Source organism: Beta vulgaris, chromosome 1, assembly GCF_026745355.1.
Source record: "Beta vulgaris subsp. vulgaris cultivar EL10 chromosome 1, EL10.2, whole genome shotgun sequence".
NCBI lineage: Eukaryota > Viridiplantae > Streptophyta > Magnoliopsida > Caryophyllales > Amaranthaceae > Beta > Beta vulgaris.
Window position 1 is genome coordinate 37929992 of NC_079202.1, and position 9032 is coordinate 37939023.

The 9032-nt window shown below is 40.4% G+C and overlaps 1 non-coding gene across 1 annotated transcript; it reads right to left on the bottom strand.

The window, feature by feature from the left end:
- Positions 1-7943: 7943 nt before the first annotated feature.
- Positions 7944-8050, bottom strand: LOC125494457 (small nucleolar RNA R71). The gene has a single exon (XR_007270706.1). It is a non-coding gene; the product is annotated as a small nucleolar RNA R71 (small nucleolar RNA).
- Between the last annotated feature and the right edge of the window lie 982 nt (positions 8051-9032).

The window sequence follows — 9032 nt, forward strand, 5'->3', positions numbered from 1 at the left end:
AAAGGACGATTTGCGTCCCCCCAAATGCGTCGCACTACAAGGGAAACGACGCAAAAACCGAATTTGCGTCGCATGCATGCTGTAGTACGACGCAAAACAACAATGAACAAGCACCAGGTACAAGCTATATGCGTCGCACCCTCATGATGTGCAACGCATATAGGTTCATATGCGTCGCACATCATAAGGGTGCGACGCACATCGCTGCATTCTGGTGAAAAAAAATGAGGCCCTTTCTGCGTCGCACATATTGAGGGTGCATTGCGAAAGGCTGATATAAGTCGGATCCCTAGGCCCATCCGACGCAAATCACTTAGGCCACACGTATAATTTTCATCCAATAATGGCGCAGACGATCAAAATTATTTGGCTTAAGGGAACAATATGCGTCGGACCCATACACCCATACGACGCAGATTCATTTCAGTTTTTTTTTTTATTTCAAACCCTACCACACTCGCCGTCATTTTTATATCTCTCTCCCTCTCTCACTGTAAATCTCCTTCACTGTTTCTTCACTAATCATCTCATTCCCACTTCGATCCTTCACTCATCTCACTTCTAATTTGTTCCTTCTCTCATCCCACTTATCTCACTTCGACGAATTTTCTCCCACAATTTTTCTCCCACAAATTGACATTTCCACAATTAAACAAACAAGATCTGAAATGAGGGTTTGTTTCAAGAAAAAGAAGATCGAAAATTGGAGAACGAGAAGAAAAAGAAGATTGAGAATTGAAGAACGCGAAGAAAGAGAAAGATCAAGAACTGAAGAACGAGAAGAAAGGTCAAGAATTCGAAAATATAAAATCGAATTTGAAGAACTAGAAGAAAGAACGAGAATTTCCGAAGTGGCAACGCGTCAGTCTAATGGTTTTTTGGTGTTAATGGTTTTTTCGCTGTTAATCTTCAAATTCCAGGTTTGCTTAACTTTTTTGAGTTTCTTTTTTTTTTTATTAAAAAAATAGTGAAATTATGTGACATGGCTGTTTTTATTGATCTTCTGAAAATTTTAGATTATTATTGTTGCGATTTTATGCCTTCTCCTCTTTTCTAGTATTTTTTGTTAGATCTACTTTCTTTTATTTCTCTCTTATTTTTTGGTACAAAAATGTTCTTGCTGATTTAGTTCGAGGAATCGTCGTGGACAGACTAATGTCGGTGGTTTCTTCAAGGAATCGTCGTGGACAGACTCGCCGGCGGCGACGAAGAAGATGATTTTGTTTCATCCCCAAATAATTGTGAAATGACAATGTAGGGATCAATGTGTTTGATGTTTTTTGATATTCTGGTGATTTAGATTCAAAAAAAGAGGCGGCGGCTAGGGTTTGTAAATTGGGGTTTCATCTAGGGTTTGTAAAAATTGATTATGGAATTGTATTTTAGTGGTTGATTTTTCTTTGGTTTGCATTATGTATTTGAACTCAAATTATGTATTTTTTTTACGATGTGAAACTGACATACGAGGAGATCTCTTGAGTTTTCATTGCATTTGAGTTTCGTTTTTTTTTTAACAAAACTGCCCATTTGCGTCGGATCTGATATTCAATCCGACGCAAATTCCATTTTTTAATAAATACATGACCCATTTGCGTCAAATGTTGCTTGTTGTCCGACGCAAGCTATAGATCTGTAAAGCTGGGGAGAGAATGTGCGTCGCACATAGCCTATGGTGCGACGCAGATGACTGATTTGCGTCGCACCTGGGCTATGTGCAACGCACATTTCCTTGGAGAAATTGCGTCGCACTTTGCCCTTGGTGCGACGCAAATGCTCCTTCTTTGTTGGGCTGGGGAGAGCCATCTGCGTCGCACCGTATACAACTTGCGACGCAAATAGCTAACGATCTGCGTCGTTTTCGCATACGACGCAGATCAATGATAGGTCATCTACGTCGAGACCTGTGCCGTCGGACGCAAGTACGACGCAAATAGGGGGTCTCGAGTCCGACGCAAATCAACCTTTCTCTACTAGTGCATGAGACACGATAATATTAACGTGCTTAATGATCTTAGACATCGTTTTATTTCTGGTTGGAAGTGCAAGAAAATTACAAACAGTAGCAAGACAAACTAGAATTGGAGTTAGTAGTTCAATATTGAATGTTCATACATTTGATCTTCTAGTGCAAGTTCAATATTGAATGTACAAATGCAATCAATAGTTGGTTAAACAGGACCTCAGCCACATCATTACAAGCTGTCATCATGGGGGTGAGAAAAAGCTGATAAGGATTGACTAATAGCTTATGTGATTATAGGAATTACAATCAATTCTATAGCTATAAATATGTAATGCTTAATTGTAGGGATTTGATCTTCCTTACACTAGTGGAAAAATGAAGCAGGGCTGCGCTTTTTGACAGCAGCCCTTTCAATAGCAGCCCTTCACTTTTCAAGTAGGGTTGCGCTTTACAAGCGCAACCCTATACAACGAAGGGCTGCGCTTTTTACTAAAAAGCGCTGCCCTTTTAAGCTTGAAGGGCTGCGCTTTTTTAACAAGCGCAACCCTTCTAAGCTTAAAGGGCTACGCTTTTTTCAACAAGCGCAACCCTTCTAAGCTTGAAGGGCTACAGCCTTCAGGAGCCCTCCTTCTTAGAAGGGCTGCGCTAGTTCAAAAAGCACAACCCTTCTTCTAAAATAATTTTTTTTTTGAAAAATTAATACATACAGCCCTGCAGCCTGCACACAGCAGCCCTCCCCTCCCCTCCCTGCCCTGCCCCTACTCCTGCACACAACAGCCCTCCCCTCCCCCCACTGCCCACCCCCACTGCCGCCCTCCCAGCCCCCAACCCCCTCCCATCACCCACCCCACTACCCCCCTCCCAGCCCCCACCCCCACTGCACCCACAGCCTCTGCCCACCCCGCCCACCCCCTCCCCACCCCTGCACAACCCCCAACCCACCCCTCTTCAAACCCTCATCCACACCCCCCACCCACCCAGCCACCCCCCTGCCACAGCCCTACCACCAGCCCTGCACCCCCATCCCCAGCCCACCCAGTAGCCCCCACCACCCCACCCAAAACCTCCCTTGGACAAAAAAAAATGCAAATGCACTAATATATGACAAGTGGAGAAAGGTAATAATTAACTTCAAATATATTAATAATGTAAAAAGTGTACATAGAATTGATAGAAACTAGTACATTCAAGCTAAAATGTATCATATGCAATCATCGGTAATGTGGGACGCCAACTTATCCCGAACTTCATCTATTTCTTCTTTGGTGAAGTTCCTCGAAATTGGTGTGGAATTCTCATAAACCTTGCTAATCAACCAAGGAATAAACACATATATAAGAATTCAATCATTTTACCGTAGTTAGTAGTTCTAAATATGACATATACCTTCCCGAAATTCAATCAAAAACAAATGCAAGCCTAAAAGTCTACACACTAGTTATAATATATCTCATATAATAATGTTCAAAGAAAACTTGGGGTTAAATGACTTGATAAGTACATTTTGGGAGCGAAAAGGGCAAAATAGGCTGGAAATGGCGTTTTCGTTCCCGAAATGCAACCAACAACAAATTAAAGCCTAAGAATCTACATACTAGTTATATTATGCCTCATATAATCATGTTCAAAGAAAATTTGGGGTTAAATTACTTGATAAGTACATTTTGGGAGCGAAAAGGCCAAAATAGACAAACTAACATATACCAATAATTAATTAATAAGTTACATACATTTTGAAGATCATTAACATGTTTGCAACGGTTGACGATATCGAGCATGAACCTCATGACGTAATACCCACACGCAAGTCCACCTTCTTGTAGCGGACACTAAATTCACCAAAGGTTCATGTTAGATGTGTATTATCTGTTTCTATATAAGGAAAAAAAAATTAGTCATGTTACCTCGACTGAATGCCAAACAGGAGATTTTGGTGGTCGAATTCCTATTGCATTAACCTCCTTCATCACACTACATCAATACACATTATTATAAGATTAGATGTACATTTAATATTAATAAGTGCGCATATATTGAGTTTCGATTAGGCTACCTATTTAACAATGATTTGACTAGTAAGGGCCGCATTGTTTCTTTACGCAAAGAATAAAAGTGGTAGGCTTCGTTACGTGACAAACATATTGCAATCAGTGTCCAATGATTCCTACAACAATAAAATATAGTTATTATTTAATCGTAGCACAACTAATAGGTCAATTTAATTAAAGTAAAGTGAGTTTAAGAAGCATACGATTCAATGTAAGGAAGAAGAACGATCTTATGTCCAAGACGAGAACATGTTTTCAAGACTTGAGATAGTCTTTCACCTCCTTTTTGTTATTTAAGCAACTGTTATCTCGTACTAAGCTTGGACATAACCAACCAAACATTGGCTCACTAGATGCACGCAATTCATTGTATAATAGCCTGAGACATCGATCATATTAATTAAAGAAAAAAACTTACTTCATTATGGAAGTTAGTTGGATTAAAACTACTTAATTAAGGCATATATATGTATATATATTAATATGCATATTTAATTTATATACTAAAGTATTACCTCATGAATGTTTGTATCATCGAAACATTCAACTCTTCCCCACGTAAGAATTCTCCTATATCAACCTTAGAAATGAAGGTCGATGTATCCTCAAAGTAGTGGAATTGGTGGTGCGACAACTGAATCTCAATCATTGCTTCATCGGCTACATCGATAGCGCACTCATGTAGCCAAAAGCACGGAGAAGTAAGGCCTTGCACCACCTCGATCTCCGTAATGAGTGGACACTTTACCATAGAAACATTTACTTTCTCCACTACATCACGTCGGCCTTCCTAAGGTGAACATTTCTTCTTTCCGTTCTTGTCGGCCTTCCCGGAACCCTATTAATTAGTTAAAGAGAACGTATTGTGTCGGACTCGTCCGACCATAATCTTGGTCGGACGACTTTCAGGTGGTTCCAATTTTTTTTCAGGTAGTCTTCATTTTTTTTCAGGTGGTTTCAATTTTTTTTCAGGTAGTCTTCATTTTGTTTTCAGTTAGTCTTCTTTGTTTTTCAGTGGGTTTTGTGCTTCAGTTAGACTTACTTGGGTTTCAGTTGGTCTTTATTCTTTTTCAGGTAGTCTTCATTTTGTTTCAGTTAGTCCATTATTTCTTTCAGTTGGCCCATTATTTCTTTCAGTTGGTCCAACTGAAAGAAAAGAAAGTCCAACTGAAAGAAAAGAAAGTCTAACTGAAAGAAAAGAAAGTCTAACTGAAAGAAAAGAAAGTCCAACTGAAAGAAAACAAAGTCCAACTGAAAGAAAACAAAGTCTAACTGAAAGAAAAGAAAGTCTAACTGAAAGAAAACAAAGTCCAACTGAAAAGAAAACAAAACACTAACCTCTACTTTCCTCACTTCCACTTTGCTCTCTCTCTCCTCCTTCACGCGAGGTGGATGAGCAGGATATTTTTGCATCACTGTAACCGATTCTTGTTCGAAATGATACTTGTACAATTTGTACAATTTGTAAATGGTACATTTGACGTAGCTACTGATGCTCTTATTATGATAACCAGGAGAGGAGTTGAAGTCACTTGAGAAAGTTCAGCCTGCTTCTAGGTCTTGCGAAGAGTATGTACGGTTCGTTGACCGGTGATAAGTGCGTTCTTAACGCACTTTATGGCTTCCTTTTGGCTTGTTTTGGTTTCCTTTTTCCCCTTTTCTTCCCTCTTTCTCCTCACTTTTCCCTTTTATTTCATTCACTTGATCATACTTGATCATAGTGACATTTTGCTAGATTTTCGATCTATTTTGATCGAATTTCTAGAACATTTGCTTTCACCATGTTTGCTCGTGTTTCTATTGCAGATATGACCCTTTTTGGGGCCGAGAAATGCGAGGCATGGCACGAGTGAACAAGCTAGAGACTGAGAGTTAGCCTGAGGTGCGTCTGGTGCGCCCGCACACGCTATTGGTGCGGCCGCACCATCAACCAACATTGCAGCACAAAACAGACGACATTGGTGCACCCGCACCAAGCACAAGGTGCGCCCGCACCAAGCACAAGGTGCGCCCGCACCTCCGCCTGGTGCGCCCGCACCAACTCTATGTGCGCCCGCACCTTTTGACGGGGAATTTCCACCTTGAGGCAGAAGACTCAGGTGCGCCCGCACCTGAGGTATGGTGCGCCGGCACCTGAGCAAGGTGCGCCCGCACCTTGCGATCCGGAATGAAAAAAAAAATCGATCATTAAACCCTCTTTTCGAGAGGAGTTTGAGACTTACGCTTTATTCTATATTTCACACAATATTTTAGGGTTTTGTATTAGAGATAAAACACTTTAGTTCCCATTGGTAATTGAGATTAGAGATCATAGTTTGTGATTCGATTTACATTCGAGGTACTTTTCATTCAATTCAATTCAAAGTTTCAGTTTTTATTTCATTCTCTTGGTGTTTGTTTATGTTCTTATATTATTTAAGATCTTCATTCTCTTAGTTTAATAATTGTGATTTCTATTAGTTTATTAATTTCTTAATCATGTTTAACCTTAGATTAGTCATAGATTTTATGTTTAATTGCTTAAACTCCATGATTAGTGAGTAGTTTCATATCTAGGGTTAGGGTGAAAGTATGAATTAGGGTTTTAAATATGATGTTGATGTGATTGTGATGTATGGAGAAGTTTATGCATTGATCTTGGTGTTTTGAGACCTTAGGATAGATATTGATCACATTTATACTTTGGTATTTTGATTTCAAACGTTCTTAAATCGGATTTTGAACTCTTTTATCATCCCCAAGAATCAACTTAATTTCTATACCAAGATATTGGATGGAAATTAAGGGATCCTTCATTAGGGGTTTTCCAAACTTATTGAATCTCTTAATCAATTAACTAAAGACCATTCGAGAGAGGATTTAGTTGATTGATTAAGTGATTACTCTTGAGGACCATTCGAGAGAGGACTCAAGTAATTTAGAGGGAAACTAAACCTTGCATAATCGTCTTTGTTGCTTCCAATCGCATTAACAATCATCATCCGTTCTTATTCATACTAGTAACCTTAACTCTAGTGTCTTTTATTTGATATTTAAACTGTGAATTTGCTTGTTCTAGTTGTTAGATAGTCTTAATTGTTACCAAACATCTTTCAAACCCCCAAATACCTTTCAATTAGGTAGTCAGACTGATAGACTCTAATCAATCCCATTTTCCCTGTGGATCGACCCTTGACTTGCCCTTACTATTCCTTAGTAGTTGCTTGTTAGGATTATAAATATTGTTTGGAAAGCGGTTCTTAGTGCCTTAACGACACACTAAAAACCTCTTATCAAAATGGCGCCGTTGCCGGGAAATCTGTGCTATTGATTGAAGTATATTTTAGTTTAGTTTGCTTATTGATTTTTCTTTTATTTTCTTTTTAACTGTGGTTGTTATTTGCTAATCCTCTGCTTAGCTTTGTTGTGTTACATGAGAAGAAGAACTCACGGTTCACCCACATTGCCTCTAGATCTTGAAATCGACCGTACTTGCGAAAGCTTCGGAAGAATTTGGAAATTGACTTTGGGTTCCGAGCCTTCTTCACCAATCTCAAGTACATCAAGTGAAGTTGAATCAGAAATGGGTGAAGCAAATCCACAACTGTTTAGGGATTTGGAAATCCGGGTTCCTATGTTCTTCAAGGTGGAATTCGACTCCCACCACTACTACAAATTTCAGCATTCACCCTCAGTATACTCGGATGGTGAAAGCAGAGCAGTTTTGGGGGGTCAGATGAAGATCCTCTAGACCATCTCGATAGGTTTCTTGAGATCTGTGCCATGATAACACAATGATGTCTCTCCTGACTACATCAAGATGCACTGTTCCGGTCCTCTCTTACCGGAAAAGCAAAGTCATGGCTCAAGAGCTTGCCTGCTAATTCCCTCACTACATGGGAAGAAGTCACAATGGCTTCTTGAAGAAATACTTCCCGGAGTGGAAGACTGCGGACATAAGGAGGAAGATCTCCTCATTTGAGCAAGAGAACGATGAGACACTTGCCGAAGCTTGGGAGCGGTTCAAGGAGATGATCCGTTCATGCCCACACCATGAGTTCAACAAGAATCTACTCATGCGATTTTCTATGATGGTCTTGATCCGATTTCAGGGCCAACTTGATGCTGGACGGGAGGTCAACTATCTAAGATCCCGCAAGAACAACTTGAGTCCACAATTGAGGAAGTGATCAAGAACTACTCATGGGGTGGAAGACGAAGAGGTGCTCAACCTAAGAAGAGCGGAAAGTTTGAAATTGACCCCATGGATCAAATTCAAGCAAGATGGACCAACTCGACAAGAAGCTCTCCAAGATCAATCTTGCATCGTCTACTCCTTCACAGGTAAACTCTTTTTCTTGTGATATTTGTGGTGGTACTAACCATGATACTTCTTATTGTGGAGGTACCCATTCGGAGCATGTGGCGGCAATAATTCAAGAGGAGATGGATATCAAGGAAACCAAGGGTATAGGAACAATCAACAAGGAGGTTGGAGACAACCTCAACAAAACTACACCCAAGGATTCAACCAACCTCAACAAGGATGGAATCAACCTCAACAAGGGTACAACCAAGCTCACAACCAAGGGTTTGCGCAAGGGTATAACCAAAACCAAAACTATAACCAAGGTGGTTCCTCCTCACAAGGGTCCAACACATACCAAGCTCCACATCAAAGGACCAACAACCCAAAACCTCCCTCCAATCTTCCATTTCCCAAACAAAATCCCGAACCTACACCATCTTCCGATCCAACCTCTCTCCAAATTCTCCAACAACTCCAATCCATGAACCAAATTCTCCAAAACCATGAGCAAAGGTTTCAAGAGCTACAAGCCCACAACAAAATGCTTGAAACCCAAATTGCCCAAGTAGCTGAGAAGAATCCCTCCACCCCCACAAATCAACTTCCAGGCCAACCCATCCCTAACCCCAACCTCCATCAAGCCAAAGCCATTCATTTGAGGTCGGGAACAAGTTATGCGGGTCCTAAGATGCCGAATGGGGAGTTAGAGAAGGATGGAGAAGCTGAGGTTGTT